Consider the following 17,812-nt stretch of genomic DNA (forward strand, 5'->3'; position numbering starts at 1 on the left):
AGCGCGCCTGGAAAAGAAGGCGAGCCGAACTTCCCTGCGTTGCCGCCGCTGCCGGGCGGAGAAGGAGCCCATGGAGCGCTGTCAGGACGCTTCCCGGAGCCGCCAGCCCCTGCCGGAGCCTTGTCCCTGTCCCTAGGTGGCGGTGCCCGCCCAGGCCGGAGCCTTGTCCCTGTCCCTAGGTGGCGGTGCCCGCCCAGGCCGGAGTCCCCGGGGCGGAGGAGCCAGGCCAGCCCCGGGGCCCTGAGGCGGGGACGGCTGAGGGCGAGCGGGGCGGGGCCCGCTGGCCCAGCCCGAGCTGAGGGCAGCGCGGGGCTTGCGGGGTCCTGCCCTCATGGACACCCGCACCGCGGCCAGGTCAGTGCCCCCTCCCCACAGAGTCCCGGGTCAGTCGCTGCTGCTGAGCACGGGGTGCGGATCAGTGCGGACAGGGACCCACCCAGCAGGCAGGACTGCAGGGTTACTGCAAAAGATTTTAGCGTTGCTAGAACCTCATCTGCCTCTTTCGCTGCCCGTGTCCATCGTTCTGCACTGTGTCCATCACTGACGCCCGCTGCCCGGGGTGCTGGATGGGCACAAGCACTGGGTTGAGTGCAGAATGCAAGTGAACATCTCCCTCTCATGCCCAGCACCCAATGCCAGTCACTCCCTTCCTGCTCTTCTTACCCCAAAATGTAGGAAAGACGTATCAGGACAAGAGGTGTACCAGAGCCTGTCCCTATCGCTGGGCGAGAGAGGTGCCCAAACAAAATTAGAAGCAGACTTGTAGAGATATTTTCCAAACTGCTCTGCCTGCGCGCAACAAATTTTGGCTTGGAGATCTCCTGCGCCAGAGTTGGTATCTATATATGTAATAACCCCAGATGTGTTTTTCTTTCACTAATTATTCCATCACTTTTTAAATCTGTATATAATTTTAGCTTCCACAACATCTTGTAGCAAATATTCCCACAGCTGAATGGGATATTGCTTGAGGGAGGCTCTCCTTTGCCTTGCTTTGAACTGAGCACCTGCTAGCTCTGTTTAATAAAAGGGGTACAGATATTCTCCCAGTGCTTTCTTCATCACCTCACACATTTTTGCATTTTTTTCTGATTTTCCTCAATGCTCCCAGGAAACACAGCTCTGAAAACAGGCTGTCTTTACAGATGGCTTGGGAATTTGTTGAAAACTCATTTTAATTTGAAAGTTCTGGCGTGTGAGAAGAGCTCACTTTCTGCATACTTCTGCTGAAAAACAAATGCCAGAAAATCACCTGCTTTTCCCATCAAAACTATCAAACCAGGAACCATCACCATCTATAAGCTCACTTGGAAATAGCTCCAGAGCCTGGATTTGCACTTTCTTCTTCTGGGGAGCCTCTATTCCACCTCTGAGGGCAGTCAGAGGAGGGTGAAGGGCATCAGGGAGCAAGGAGGGTGGCAGTGCCGGGGTGAAGGGAGGTGACATGCGCACGTAATCAGATGGCACTGCAGTCACCAGCGGTCCTTGGTGGGGGACACAGAGAGAAAAGATTGACATGAGAGAGACCCTCCAACCTGCTGTGGTCCAGGCACTGCTAAAGGGTGTTTAGTGACAGGACAAGGGATAATGGCTCTAAACTATAAGAGGGTAAGCTTAAATTACATGTTAAAAAGAGATTCTATGAAGAGATACTGTGAGGGTGGGAAGGCACTGGAATAGGATGCCCCAAGAAATGCCCAAAGAAACTGTGGAAGGTGCCCCATCCCTGGAATTGTTCATGACCAGATTGAGCAGAGCTTTGAGCAGTCTGTGGAAGGTGTTTCTGCTCGTGGCACAGGATTGTAACTAGATGATCTTTAAGGTCCCTTCCAACCCAAACTATTCTGTGGTTCTAAAATTCCCTTAAACACATTTAGAGGCACCCTGATACAGCTCAGAGATAAGCCCATGTTCTGACTGGTTTAAATCCCTGGCTTTTCCATGTAACTGGTATAGATGCTAAATCCAAATGACACCTCTGTGGCCCAAAGCCAATTGCTAAAAAATATCTCTCTCCTTTGTCCAGAACCAGGTGCTGCCCCTGTAACTTCTGCAGATGTGGTGTCATGGCTTCAGATTCATCTGTGCACTTTTGAATTTCAAGTGGATTCACAGAAGTATGGGAGAGGCTTCAAAGGTAAAAAAAAAAATCTGTGTATTTACCTCTTGACATACTTAAAGGAGAACTAACTGTCATGCATCTTCTTTTCCAAAAATAAGCTTTTTTTTTTTGCTTGAATGTGAAAGCAATGAGGGAGTATTTCATGGGGTACAGACAGTATCCATTAACACTGGAGGAAGGGAAGGGGAAGGAAGTGAAACATAAAGAGAATGGAAGCAGTTTTTGTGAACTAATCAAAACTGGTGGCTCTCTTCTAAGTAGGAACTTTTTAAAGTGATGTCTCTGTCTCCTTGATATTATGACATGCTGAGCTAAGATTGTAAATGTGGGAACCTTCCTTATATGTTTGTAACTAGGAAATAAAGGGCTGAAATAAAGATACAAGTATGTTGAAGGGGATGATACTGGATAATTCAAGATCAATATGGTGTCCCTCTTGTGCACATACCTTGTGTGTGGTTGTTGTGTGCATTGTAATTTTACTTTCTATATGAAATCATTTTATCCTGGTGCACAGTGAGCATGACATGCTGGTGACTCTGCTTTTCCTTGGGTGTGTTTAGCCTTTTGCATGGCTAAAAGGCCATGCATTTAGGCCTTTTCCAAGCATAAAACCTCTCTCCTTTCTCCCCCAAACTGCTGTGACCATTGCCTCCAGGGAGAGGAACAGGGAAGGAAAAAGGTCAGGGGCATAGTAGCTAAAGCCAATTATGAACTGTATTTGAGTTTTTCTGGTACATATACATCCTGTGCAGAGTTTAAAAAGAAATCGTGTGCAGTGATGTTTGCTCATGATATGTTATATTTGAAGGAGGTAAGCTGTGGAGGCAGCCTTGATTAAAACATTAAAAAGTGTGTATGTCATTCATGTCTAGAGGAGATGGTGTGCATTGCCCTATAGTATCTTCCAAAACTAGTCCAAGGGAGCAAGAGGTAGGTAGGATGTTTCCTCCTCAGGTCTGGGGCTCAAAGAAGCACATGGCTTCTCTGGGGGCCTCATTCAGCAGCTGAAAATAAAGTGAAGTTTATTCAAGGCAAGTGAGCTGTAAACAGACCAGGGAATCAGTGCTCTGTAACCAAGCACTCCCTGAGCAGCTCCTTCTGGCTTTTACCTTCTCATAGCTCTGCTCCATCACTGTGCTCTTGTGAGTGAGTGTGTGGAGTTGTTATCCTTACATCTTCCCTGGTGATAAAGCTGAGCCTGAGTCATCCAGCATAATCTGTGCACGTCACTGCAAGGGAGCTGGTGAATCTGGCATTCACTGGAGACACTGCCAGGCTCCTGAGGCCTCTGTAGGCTCTGGGCTTCCCCAGCCTCTGAAGCATCATCTGGTGCTGCTGTCTGGTGGGCAGCACCAGCTGCCAGGTTGTGAGGAGAGGCAGGAATTTTCCTGAACATCTCTGGCAAGCAGCAAAACTGAGAGCACCTGGGATGGGGATTGAAATACTGGGTGCTGTGGCACATCAGCGGAAAAAGAATAAGATGTAGTGTGAGTAAGGCAGAGTCTAGAGGCCTGCAGAAGGACTCTGCAGCTCAAAGAGGCCTGGTTTTGTCATAGGCATTTACACCACTATAAAGGGATCCAAATGTTTGCTCACTCCACTTGGAGTGAGGCACAGATAAAATGATGTCCACAAACCTCCCCAAAACTTTCACAGGCAGCACTTAAGGTGTTTGTGTTTTCCCTGTGCTATCATCACAAATCACAGAGAAGATCTCTTCTTCCAACACCAGAAGAAGAGCTTGTGCTGGTTGGAGGTCAGGACAGCAACCTCTAAGGCTTGGTGGCTTTGGAGACAGTTTCTATGTGAAGGGAAGAAAGCATGAAGTTGGGATAATCAACTCCTCAGGCAATCACCACAGCATGAAAAGGCTGCACAGATATCTCCTTACTGATGGCAAATTCCTGAAGCAGAAGCAGCAGGCAACAGATGAAGGGTTGGATGTAGGAGCAGCACAGGAGGATAATCCCACTGTGTTTCACAATGACATCTGCTCTCCTGGGCAGCATTCCCTGGGAACAAAAGCCTCCTTTCTCATTTGTAGTGCATTTATCTTCTCTTTCAAAAAATAGTACAGACGCCTGAATCTTCTGTGATAAAAAACTGCAGAAGTCCTAGTACTGCAGTAAGTGGCAGTAGGAAACAGAACAAGAAAAGGTATGGGGTGTTATGCTCATTATTTTCCTGACTGTGGAAAATAATGTCTGTTTATTGAGTCTTCTCCTGCTTCAGAGTGACTCATTGATCTGCTGATGTAGACTGGGTGCAGGTAGGCTGGGTGGTGGGTTTGACAGCGTTGGCAGGCTGTCACTGTGGCAGGCATGCTGCGAGGGGAGTGCTCTGAGGAGACGTCCCAGAGGCCTGGGGACTGCCAGGGCAGCTTCCCACTTTCTGCTGATGACGAGTTACATGGCTGGGGTTGTTCAAAACAGTCTGATGGAGATGGAAAAATACCATAATGGGATTTTTAGAGCTCTGTTTTATATTCTTCTATTAAGGCTGGTACAGGTGACAAGGTGGAAGAGCAGGTCCAGCTGAGGCATACATAACCACAGAGCCTGGAGAAGACAATTTTGGTTTGACACACAGCCTGCTGGTCATCTGGGAAGATCAGAGAATAAGGTTGACATCCTGTTTTTTGGATGCTGTAGCCTAGAGCAGGCAGAAGAGTGGGACTGGAAAAGCAGAGATATCAGTTAGGGGGAATTTATGCAGTGTTGTTGGAACAAGCATGGATCGAGTCCTATAAGAGTCAAGAAAAGTAAAAGAGAAGAAAATTAATATTCTGGTGGGAGCAAAAGCGGATGTTTATTATCTGTTGTGGTTTAGGTGATCTTTTCATTCTCTGGTTCCTCTCCCAGTTCAGGAAAGGGATACTTTAAATAATTTCTTCGGGTCTCAACAGGCATTGCATGAACAATTTGTGTCATGACATTTTCTTTTTATTTTTTTGGGCTGAAGAGGCCAGCATGGCCTGGCTGTGGTATGGGAAGGTAATGTAGGGATCATACTTGAAGAGCTGTTGGTAATTTCTTTATATGGGTCTAAGTTATGATATTGTTAGGCATGTTTATAGGCACATAGGTAAGCAAGGAAGGAAAAGCTAACGCTTAGCTGAAAGCCCAATGTGATGCTTCTTGCTGCAGAGCTGCACTATAACAATGGACTTTTACTTGTAGCTTGCATTAGTAAAAGAGAGCAGTTTATACTGAATATAAGAATATGCAGAATATAAAGACAAGTTTTCTAAGGCAGTCCCTGAAGCATGATCAGGAGACTCTTGTGGAAAGCCCTTGAGTTTGTTTATCTTGGTCAAACTTGTTTCAAACAGTCAATCAGATGCTCCTTCACATACATCATGTTTCCTTCAGACTGGGACCATCCAGCACTGCCTGAACTAGGATATGAGGTAAATAAATATCTTTTCACAGCTGCACACTAGGTTGGGAAAGGTTGTAGTCTGTAACAGCTTGCATCAAGTTAATGTAAAATACATGCCTGAGTCCAGGAACTGGTGTTGTTAGTTTGCAAATATGTTACTCCAAACTCTGCAGCTACAAGAGGGACAGGGATGTTGAGCAGAAGAGCTTTGTAGGGACACGGTTTTGTCCATTCACACCATGGTATTGTATGTCTAAATGGCCAGTGCACAGAAATGTCTGTTTATCCAGTGTACCTTTTGTTTGACCTAAATGACAGCTGATGGTCTGATCTGGAGGTTGAGCCTCAGTGTTCCCTATTCACAGAACTGTTTCTCCTTTAAAACTCTGTCATGCTCTTGAATTTCAAATCAAAGCATGAGCTTTGGGAGACCATCAAGTCATTTAGTATTGCTATAATAAGGTTTAGGTCTTGTGTGTTTTTGAAACATCAGGCAGAGTGATTATAAATAAAGTTGCTTTGATGACTCACTACAGTAACACCAGGGCTTGTCTATGAGGATGAGTCAGTGCACGAGAAAGATAAAATGTGCACTTGATATAAAACAACATTTCACCTTCCCTTTTCCAGCTGGACACCTGTTCTGAAATCCCAGAGTTGTTGCACAGTTTTGCTTCAGCTTGCTTAGGATTGCAGGTGCTCTCTGGGCAGAAGAAATGTGCTCCTCAGAATCCAGTAGCTCCTTTGTATTAATGGACAAGCTCTCAGAGGAGGAATTTGGAGCACGCTGGGACAGGAGGGAGAATGAGGGAAAGACCATGAAAAAGCGGGAGAGTGGTCTGAAAAATCCCAGGCCACGATTGCACCCCTAGTGGGTTTTGGCCAGGTCCTTTGGGAGGGACCAGGGAGGTATAACCAAAAGTGTTGTAACACCTTGGTTGGTGTTGTGTCAACTTTTTTTTTTCCAGCCAGTAGGAAATAGAGGCAAACTGAAAACCTGCTTCAGCAGACAAGGATGACAGAATCCGCAGGGTCTGGAGGACTCGAAGCCTGACACTTTGGCAGCATTTCCAGCTGTTTGTACCCACTTTACTCTATTCCCCTGGGTGCCAGAGGAGCCGTTTGGATGCCATTCTTGCAGCGTGAGGGTGGTTCTCCCTTGGGAGAAGGCAAACCCTCTTCCGTGCAGCCCCGGATCCCAGGTGCATTCCTCGGGAGCCTACAGCTCCGATTCTCTGATTTACAATGGAAAAATAGCCGAATCCAAAAGTGGGAGGGGACATGAAGAAAAGGGGTTGGGGCCCTGTGGAATTAGATCTGGGTTTATAGAAAATTTATGTTTTAATTAGGAAAACCCAGCTACTGGGAAGATTTTTTATTACAATGATGGCTATTGTAAACCTGGGGTTTATACTTAGGGTGCATTCAAATTTTGTTTTGTAAGTCTGGTTTTACATAAGCAATTTTTAAAACTATCAGAGGCTATGACCTTTTTCAGGAAAAGAAACAGCAAAACCATTTTAAGTTGTTCATACCCTCCCTGTTGGTAGAACAACATGAGTTGGGGGAATGTTTTCTTTACTGTTTGGCTTCTTGCAGCTGTAATGTTCTCATTCACAATGGAGAAGGCCAGAATATTTTTTTTTTATATTTTTTTTTTATGAAATCTGAGAGGTTGATTAACCACAGCCAGAGGAGCGAGCGCACTGTTTCCCCAGGGTATAGATGACCTACATTTAATCCTGTCCTTGAACTGAACCTAAAGCTGCCTGTTTTGGGTACCTATCACTATCATTTCACAAATGGAGAGAGAACAGGACAGGATCACTTGGGCTCAAGGGGAGTAACCAGAGATGCCAATCCAGATCTAAAGTTTTCCAAGGAAGAAAACAGCATCAAAACTGAATGTTCCTGGAAAAAAAGAAGTGGTTCCAGTTGGCATGAGCATTTTCTACAAATTCAGAAAAAGCATTTAGTCAAAATCCTGTTGGGTTGGCTCTTTGTTTTGTAGGTGTAATGTGTAGTTTTACACATTTTCTTGTGTCTAACTTGGTCACGATTGAACAAAGCATGAGAAATTAGTAGATAGGTGTGATTTAAAGGCCAGTGATGGGATAGGTATTAAATGAATTTTAAATTTATCTAAAATTGGTTAAATTAATTTTACTGCTCTGATAGAGAAGGGAACTGAAAATGTTTCAATACATCCAAATAAGTGACCCCTTCAGTTCTCCAAGAAGAAATATACTGCATTTGTATAAAATGTAGTCTGCTTGCTGGCAAGTGTTTTGTCAGAAAAACTGTGGTCTGAGACCAAAACCTAGAGTTATTGCTATTGAGACTTAGAGTTCAGGGCTGCAGAAGAGCATGAGACAGCAATATTTGACCTGTGATCTATTTTCTTTATCCCTGGATGAGATGTGACTAGCATCTAGCATATTCTTTTCATTCTCTTCTTCCACATCGTGACAATTTTTTATTTTTGCATTAGGTCCTGTTGTACTAACAAAGTTTCTTTTAAATATATCTGAAGCACAGTGTTTTCATGTAGGTAAAAAGAGCACATGGAAAAGAGAAGCCAGGGCAGGAGGGGAATGAGTAGCTTCTGTTCCACAGTATGAATCCATCTGATATGTCTGCTGTCTGTAAGCAGAGTTTTGACTGAAGGACTTTGGTGAGACTCATGGGAGTCTATGGAAAAGCTGCAAGGGCGTGGGCTGTGTCTGCATCAAAATTCTTGGGGAGTTTCCAGAGCGCAGGGAAAATGCTGTGCTTCCTACTGTGTGGGTCTGATATCCTAGATCTTTTGTAAGCAGTAAAGCAACAAAAAATCAATGATGAAAGCTGCTAGATCAGCCCCATGTGTTGATGCCTTAAAACAAGCTCAAGCAGAAACACCTGGCAAGGATGGTTTTGGAGCTACCTGGGTAGGAAAGAGAAGAAGGTGCTTGTTGAGGAGTTGGCTGCCAAAATGCTGATAATAGGTATTTGTTACATTGGTTAGGCACTTCCTTACTTGTGTTTTTTAATGATTCTCAGGAAGCTACTTTGCTTGAGATGCCCTTTGTTCACATCAACTCTGTCTTTCCAGCACAGATCACCACAGCATGTTTGTAAGTGAAGTTTTTGTTGGAGATTTTGTTCGAGGAAACCATGACCACTATTGCCTTCCAACCAAACCTGAAATTTAGAAAGACCTTTGAACAGCTGCATAGATAATGAAAAAAGTCCTTCCATCTTTGTCATCTTAGAGAAGCACCAGACTTACCTGGCATATATCTTGGAGAATATACATTCATCCTTATAAAGGTGATGTCAGAGATAACAAGTCTTGCCTGGAAATTCAAAGTTCACCTTTTTTTAACTCTGTGTTGCTTATAAGAACCTCATATCTGACACTCAGCTGTACTGCAGCTGTTTCACTTACAGAAGGGAAACTTAAGTGTGGCTTACGGAATGGCTGGGTCCACTATGAGAGTTGTTTTCCTTCTAAACAGGCTGGTAGCAGTTAAATCATAATAAATAATATAACCATCACAATGTGGTGATGATTTGGATACAAGTGCAATGTAGATTTAAATGTGCCTTGTGGTTAATTTCTAAAACTAATTGCTTCCATGTACAGTATGGTACATAAGTAGATGTTTTTTAGAACATACTTGGGGAAATGAATATAGAAATGGGGAAAATGGAGTATAAAAAGCATGTTTGAGGGGTGACTCTCTGGACTTGTTTTTCCATGGAGAGAAGATCATCAGCATCTTGTCAGTGTAAGAAGAGTAGACAATAGACTCTGAGCTGTTTTTGTCCTGTGGTTTGGCTGCTTTGAATTTTGTGGCAAGAAAAGGCTTTTAGATCATATCCTAAAGGACTGTTACATCATGTTCCCTAATTTCTCTGCTAGTCCCATTTGGTTATCTTGCAATAGGAATCATAAGGACTTCAATTCAGATGGGAAAAAAAAAATATTCCTGGATAACAAAGAAGCAAGTGACTCATTGATCTTCCTCAGTTTGCCTTGGCTACTGATCATGTCCTGAAGCCAGAATGATGAGACCCATCTTCACATAACCCATCTGTGAGAGTGGGGAGATGTACCACAGCCTGTAGTACTGCAGTCCAGTCATACCGCAAATCAAGACAACAGTAATCTCTCACTCTTCTTGAAAAGAGTGAATTTGTTATTTTGAGCTGTCAGTATCCTCATGAACTTCAGCATAGGCTGAGATCTTACCTTAAGGTGCTTAGACAACCTCCCTCCCAAAGTTTGAAGGATGAGTGCAAAACCTTCCTTGGATTCACAATGGATATTGTAGTGGTGCTCTGTCTGGCGTTGCCTCACAGGTGTGCAGCAGCCTGCTGTGTGCCTGGCCCTCCCATCTAGTGGGCAGTGTTGGGATGTCGAACTGGGTCTGCTGGAGAGCAGTGGGGGTGTCACTGCAGGCAGCTGATGCTCAGCCTTTGCTCACAGCAAGGGAAGAGACAGTAATTTAGGACTGAGGTGACAGTGAGTGCTCTTGTACTTGCCTGAGGGTCGGTCATGGGCCAGCTGGAAGCAGCTCCCTTAAGTTCTGCCCTGGTGCCAGCCTGTACACTCAGCCACTGCCCATGGGCAGCCCTGGCCCCTGTGGGTGTAGGAGCACTTCAGCAGGGCACCACAGCTGCTTTGAGTCATGTTCACTCTGCTGGGAATGAGGTCTCCCACTCCTGTCCAGAGCTGAGTTTGGGGTCATAATGTTAGAAACACCTGAGTGTTGGTGGCCCCATTGTGGCTGGCCACTGGGAAACACTGGGAGGAGTTCTGCAGCCTATGCTGGTGGGGAAACCTTGGGAATGTAGGAAATTGATACTACAAGATGTCGGGGGAAGCCCATAACTCATGCTGGGGATGGAGTTTGCTTTTGTTCTCTGATTGCTCTCAGGACTTCTCACGCTCTTTTTCTGTGTGAAGTCTGCCTGTTCCCACTGATAACACCCTGTCCCAGACCAGAGCTTCCCTGGGCTTAGGTCAAGAAAAGCAGGGATATGGTAGCTGCTGAAGTTAGATTCCTCCAATGCCATGACACCAGCACTGAGGAAGTCCATGGTGGGCTGAATAAGGGCACACAGCAGTGTCCCACCAGGGCTGTGGAGCCAGCTCCTGCAGCAGTGAGTGGTGAGACACAGGGGCTTTGTGAGGGCTGGCTGCTGGCACGGCCACCTCCTTGCCACCCTGCAGGCTGACACTGGTGGTGGCTGTTCTGGATCACCCTGCTGCTGCCTGGCACTTCTACTGAGAAGTGCTCCACTGATGTGTGCTGCAACTGGGATGGATGAGAGACTGTTCTGCCATCTGAACTTTCAGCTCTTTTCATGTTTTCTGTAGGAAATCCCCAAAATATATTAGCCCCTGGACTGGACTGTTGCATTTGGTTTAATTCCACTGTCTTATTTTTTGAGGGGAGTTGGGGGATTTGAGCAGAAACTGAAGGTTTTTCTTATACAAACTAGTGAGCTCATCAGGAGCTTCATGGATGTAATGGATGTGGGTCTCCTTTGCCATGTCTAAGCACAGGGCTTTTTTGAAATCAGGAGGTAAAGATGCATTGGAAGAGGTGATATTTACTAGACAACTCTTCCAGTTGTTTATAAGATTGTTCTTTTAACTTTCCAATAATCAGCAAGCCAAATCCAAATCTGTTCTTGCTCCTCTAGCCCAGCTATCCTGCCAGGTGATGTTGGGGCTTGCTGGGGTGTAGGTGCTTTGTGTTGCAGTGTTACCAAATCTCATGTTCCTCCCCCTGAAGTGTTCCTGTCTGTTTGGATAGCCAGGATTTCAGTTCTGTGCAGTGATAGCCTGAGGACCCTGTTTCAGCGCTTGAGCAGTTTCTGACCGATGGCTGGAGATGCATGTGTGGGTGTCTGAGAGGGACTCGTGCCATTACTGGGTACAAACATTTTCTCTGTAACACAGAACACCCCTAAGGCCTTTTAGTTAACTGCTTCCTATCACTGACTGTGCACACACACATGGGAGCCTGATATTAAGTTTTTTATGGAAGTCACTTTTTGGATTCCCAGTTTAACAAAAACATTCTGCTTTGACAGGTTCTTAACAGAGCATTGTTAGTGAAAGCACATGTATGCAAACAACTCCTTTCCTTACTGCTCTGTTAAAACTGGTAACTCAAAATCCAGCCACTTCATTTCATGTTTTTCTGAAGGTAAGGAGAGAGGTGACTGTACTTTAATTTCAGAAAATGCTATTGCATAGAGCATTTTGAATCTTTGAATGTTCCAACACTTCTTTGTTAATGAAATGCTGGAGGACTGAATGTAATATCATGCTATTTGCATCTTCCTTGCTGTCTGGCAAGCTTTCACATGAAGGGTATAACACCATTAGAGCACACTGTCCCTTCACATGGCCAAGTCCCAAAGGGACCATTATAAATTTACGATTACATATTGATTCAATTATTGTGTGACAAAGGTAAAAAGTGACTTCTGTTCTTTGTGCTGGAGAAGGAAGTGAAGGAGGTAGACTTTGACCATTACTGGGGAATGAATACCTGCTGGGCATACATATGCACATGCATATGCACAGCTGGCTGCAATGGATTTACTGGAAGAGGATTTGGAGTCTGACAAGTAGGTAGGATGTTGTTTAACTACCAGGAAAGCCTCATGTATCCTAAAATGATTACTTATTTACCCACCCCACAAATAGTTCACTGTGTCCTTATACACAAAGAAATTACTGTGATAACAGTAACTGTTTTCACTGGATGGGATTTATAACCCTCTTGGGAAAAAATAGCTATTGGTCCCTGTAGGTCTAGGTAAGCTTTCTGCAGGTTTAGGTAAGGTTCATAGAAAATGTTCCAGTTTAGTATTGGGGTCTCATGTCATGGTGCCGCTTTTCTGGCACCAAGTGTAGGTTGGAAGTTCAAAAAACACCTTAGAACAATTAACATTTCCTTTGAAATATTTCTGGGGAAAAAAAATGAGAAGAAAAATACTTAAGGAACCAGAAAGCGAAGCAGAAAGAGAAGCAGAAAGAGAACGAAAAACAGTGGCCTTTATGTGGATTTCAGAATCCCCTTTTCATTCTTGGAATTGTGGTTTTTTTGTTTTGTTTTTTTTTAACATGCCATGATTCCAAAGCCACACAATCAACAGTATTCCAGTCGTCTTTTGTAGTGAAGTGGCAGTCATAGCAAGATTAAGGTAGTTTAATATTATTAATTTTTAATTTAATTACTATTCATTATCAAATACTCTGTTGTTTAAAACAGAATTGCAGCTCTGATCCATATTTTTCTCTTGGATGGAGTTAACTGTTCAAGGTGAAATTAAGCTCTGCCGGTTGAGTTTTGTACTTTAGATGAAACCAGGAAAGAACAACACTAAATCCCCTCAAACCTTTGCCCTCTCAAAATTGCTAGCAGGTTAGAAAGCTGACTCAAATGTTGGGTTTGACCCAGAAAGCTGACTCAGGTGGAATTGCTGAAGGTCAAAGCCTTTGCCAGGATGCCACCTGCATGAACAACACCACTTAGATGTTCTGTCTTGTGTGAATTACTCAACTCATTTGCTGGTATTAAAATGTAGGTGTTGAGATGGCTATCACTGATACCACCAGCGTGGGAAATTCTTTGAATATAAAGGCTGGATCTCCAAAATTGAAATTTACAGCAGCAAATTTTAGATTTCCAATGACCCTCCCTAGTTTTCAGAAAATAAGGAATTAAGTTTTTTAAAGCTGAAATTGAATAGAAAAAAAAGTCTCATGAAGCAGCCAGAAGCATTTATTTGTGTGGTTCCTTGACACTTATTATTTACAGCTGGTCTCCCCCAAGGAACCTTGGAGACAGCAGGTGCCTAAATGTGAGCTGGACTCTGAGGTCTGAGGTACATCAAGCACATTCATAATTATGTCATTGTGGCTGTTTTATAAGAGTTTGCTTTGCCATCAGATGCTGTAATATGAGCATGAAACAACACCTATTTTCAGAAGGTACAGGGTGTGTAAAGACAAGCACCTAAGATAAGCAAGACAATCTAAATCTAAATACCGAATCTAAATGTCAGTCTTTAAAAAATGCATCTCCGTTAAATATACCAAAATAATGCTCTTTAAAGTGCATCCCTCAGTCTCTGCTGTTGTTCAGGTTGGTTCATTGTTCAGAAATCCTTGAATATTCCATAGACCAGAGGCTGAGATTCAACTGACCATTGCACAGAAAAGAGTGCAGGGTCTAAATAAATCTCAAATACTTTTAATATACCAAGGATCTAATCATGCTTCATTTCCTTTGGTGTATATACTTGAAATTTTCTTTCTCATCCCACTAGTTCCAGTAAGCCTGTCTGTTCTTGGTGTGAATATTCTCTGTACCCTGTTTATTTCTTGTACAGGTTACAAATGTGTTGTCTTTACACAGGATATTTCAACACACACTACAATGAGTGTTGAGTTTTTTCAAATTTGAACATATTGCAAAAACACTGCAATTTGCTAAATTACTATGAGTTAATTCTACACAATTTTTTTTTACTAAATTCTGAAACTACTTTAGTTTTATAGTAGCATTCTATGACCACTAAGTACGTAAGCATGTGAAATTCTTCAGCCCTGACAGAACACCCCTTTTAGCTGAAGAAATTGACCATTCAATTTTTAATTTTTTCCCCATTCTTCTTACCAAGCATTTAACAACATGCAGACCTTAATAAATGACAGAGACAAACATCTGTCCTTAAATAGCAGCAATTTCTTCTGCCAATAAAGTTGGTTTTCTTCCCCTGCATTGAGCCATGAATTGGCAACATGAGGGCTGGGCAAGCAGAAGACAGCACACAGAGAGACCCCCATTTATTGAGACTGGGGATCACCATCTGGTTTTCTGCTCCTTCTACAAAATGAGTCCTAATAATAGTAGGGGGGAGGGTGATGTGTGCTCAAAACACAGAAAGAACACAGTGTCCTTTCTCTAGCTGATCAGGTCTTGTAATTTTTTTATTTTTTTTTTTAAATAGTATTTTAAAATACTCAATCCCTTTTTAGGAGGATGTATGTTCTTTGCCTCTTTAATTGCTCTTATTTTGCAAAGTTGAGTGAGAACAAGTCCTATGGCTTAGGTCACCCTCATCTGGATATTATTTCCTAATGCTTCTGACAAACAAATTAGCGAGTACCCCCCTAGTGAAGGAATAGTTCACTCTACATTTAGTGAACTAATGGCTGTGTTTGCTTCAGTTTTCCCTGTTTGGGCAAGGCCTTCAGAAGTGATACTACTGATCTGAATTCCATGTGCCATTGAAATGATGGCTCTGGCCACTTTACTTGCCAGTTGTTTCAGCTGCTTAGCAGAGTGACAGTGGTCCATCAGATCCTCGCTGTCTCTGAAGGGTTTTGAAAACTTAGTGGTTCATGCCTGTTGACCATACCAAACACACTTTAGTACCTGCTGGTCTTTCTAGTTGCAATTTCCTTTAAAAGAAAACAAGAGGTTATCTTTGTGTTTCAAAAAGCCTAACCTGTAGTGCACCTAGTCTATCTTCCACACACAGAGCTCTTCCTTTTATTTTAGCTCCTCCCCAATCTCTAGAACTGGGGAGGAGCTAAATTCTAGATTCTAGATTCTCGAATTCTAGAATCTCTAGAATCTCTTGTCCTCCCTCCCTTCCACTCACCATGGTTTTATTTTCTATATTTTCTGACCATTAAAAATACTAATTTTATCAGATTTATTCTGAGACTTTGTATGTGATCATAGGTACTTTTCTTTCTGAAAAGTTTTGAGTAAACATGTATTAGGTAAGTACATATGATGTGAATGTTACTGCATATTGACACAAACTTTTCTCTAAATGAAGCCTGATCAATTTTGATTTGCAGTTTTATTAGTGAAAAATGCATTTACTGGTACACTGTTAGGATATTACATTTCTGTTTGAAAGAATCTGAGAGTACTTAGGATAAATCTCGAGATACAGGTATAAGTCAAAGTGTATTTCCTTTAAAGCCTAGAAGGGGTGGATGAATATCCTAACACATAAAAGGGGATTGTGACATACTTGACCTGGTTTGGGAAATAAGGTTTCTGTTTATAGCTCAGGATCATCAAAAGCATATTCTCCACCCAGGGCCTCCTTGCTCTCAGAGCAAGTTTCCCAGAGAATGGTGAGGGAAGAAATTTCCATCTTAACTGTGGACCAGCTCCCACAATGCAGCCACATCATCTCATTTCCTTGATCAGAGCTGGAGCCAAACCATTGCTCTCTTCCTCAGTGGGGCAGGAACTCTGTTTGCTGCCATCCAGACCCATAGCAGTCTGCTAGCAGCAACAGTTTTCTGGGGAAAACTCTGTGGTGCAAGCAGGGCTGTCCCAGTGGAAACAAGGCTGCCCAGCCATGAGATGTGGAGCTGGGTGCAGGGAACCAACCCTTCAGACCTGGGGGCTGTATTAATGAAATAGCCAAGGAGGGCATACAGAAAGCACCTTCCTCAGTGCTTCCCTCTGTTCCCCACTACCTCCCCAGGGCTGGCGTCATGGAAGCAGCAGAAGAGAGTACACCAAGGGCTTGTCCTGCTGTAGTGTGTTTTGTAGGAAAAAAAGGATAAGACAAAACAGACAACAATAATTGCAAAATATCCCTGCTCTGAAATGAGGCAAACTGCCAGAGAGTCTTATGCAAAAATAAAATAAAAAAAATAAATAAATTCTGGAGATTCAGCTCTCCCACATAAACAGCTTCCTTTCAAAGTCAGAGTCCAGGGCAAACAGGCACACAATTCATATACATTCTGTTCCCTGCTGCTCTTGCCCAGCAGCCTTTAGATATCAAATGCATGCCACCCAATCAGTATCAGCATCATTTCTCTCATAGCTACCACCAAGTAAAACAAGCTTGAAATTTAGCAGAATCCGTTTGGTTTGAGTAATTAGTTGATCTTTCCCGGTTCTGTCTTCCCATGCAGGAGGTAAGGAATTGTTATCAGAAGGTGATGCCTGCCAGAACACAGGGTGCCCTCTCACAAGCAGGACTTCAGCTCCATTAAACATCCCCACGCCCTCCGAACAGAAAACTCAGTGTTCTGTATTCTTATGGCTTGGAACAAGCAAATATTTCCTCACAAGCAAACATTTCCTCCTGTACATTTCTAAAGTGATCTCTCTTGCACAACAGCACTATGCATTCAGGCAATTCACTCTAATTATTGCTTTGTAACATTTTGCATCTGCTTCTGTTGAAGCAGACTACTAAAGTTGTTAGTATGTTTTCTTGAGTTGTTTTATTTTTAAGCAACTTGTTTTTGTCTCTGTCTGTCAACAGCAGCATTCTTCATTTTACACATTTTGAATTTACTCTTTTTCTACAGTGTGTCTTGATACTGCAGCTCAGCTCCAAACTGGAACCCACAGCAATCCCTTGACAGGCTGTCACACTTTCAGGTCATCCCTAGTTTCAGGTTTTCTTCCAGACTCATAGGATTTGTTCTTGAAGAACAAATAATACAATTTAAGCCCTCTCAGAAGTGTTACAACTGCTAGTGGAACTTTTACAGGGTTTTCTCAGTGTGTCAAAGAACTCTCCAGATGCAGCCAGAAGCAGGCTAGAACATGTGGGTGAGATGCTTGAACCCTTGGAATTACCTGTTGTCACCCACTCCATCAAGGTGGGGATCAGACTCTTCTCCCAGGTAATAAGAGGAAAGGACCACAAGTTGTACCAGGGGAGGTTTAAATTGGATATTAGGAAAATTTTCTTCACCTAAAGGATTGTCAAGCACTGCAACAGGCTGCCTGAGGAAGTGGAGGCATATAAGAGTTGTCTAGATGTGTCACTTAGGGACATGGTTTAGTGGTGGACTTAGCTCTGCTGCTTTAACAGTTGGACTCAGTGGACTCAGAGGTTGTTTCCAACCCTAATGATTCTATTTTGGGTTCCATCCCATTTGTAATAAAATAATGGAGGTCCAAAAAACCCACAGAATAAAAGTATAGTACTTTAGAAAGTGTACTGTAAGTTTATTTTTATGGTTCCAAATTAAATTCATTTTCTATTAAATGTTTCAATCATTTAAAAAAAATAACAGAGTTGTATCCAGCGGAAAAACTGTTGTCTAATATATCTCTGAGACAATTTCTCTTGAAAACAGTCTACCACAAAATTTCTGATGTTTGTGTTCATAGATCTTGTCCTGATTTCTTTCTTTCTGGTTCATCAGTGTATTTTCTCAAGTGTGAATTTGTTAGATTTAGTGGGTTCTTTCCTTTCTAAGTTGTACCAGTGATGATCTCAGATGGTGCTACCCTG

The 17,812-nt window shown here is 43.1% G+C and overlaps 1 long non-coding RNA gene across 1 annotated transcript; it reads left to right on the plus strand.

Annotated features, from left to right (window-relative positions):
* The first annotated feature begins 223 nt into the window (after positions 1–223).
* On the plus strand, positions 224–6,708 carry LOC147653670 (uncharacterized). The gene is made up of 3 exons (XR_015285674.1): positions 224–354; positions 2,027–2,137; positions 6,475–6,708. It is a non-coding gene; the product is annotated as an uncharacterized LOC147653670 (long non-coding RNA).
* The last annotated feature ends 11,104 nt before the right edge of the window (positions 6,709–17,812 follow it).

This window comes from Cyanistes caeruleus, chromosome 4 (assembly GCF_971803275.1).
Source record: "Cyanistes caeruleus chromosome 4, bCyaCae1.hap1.1, whole genome shotgun sequence".
Classification (NCBI taxonomy): domain Eukaryota; kingdom Metazoa; phylum Chordata; class Aves; order Passeriformes; family Paridae; genus Cyanistes; species Cyanistes caeruleus.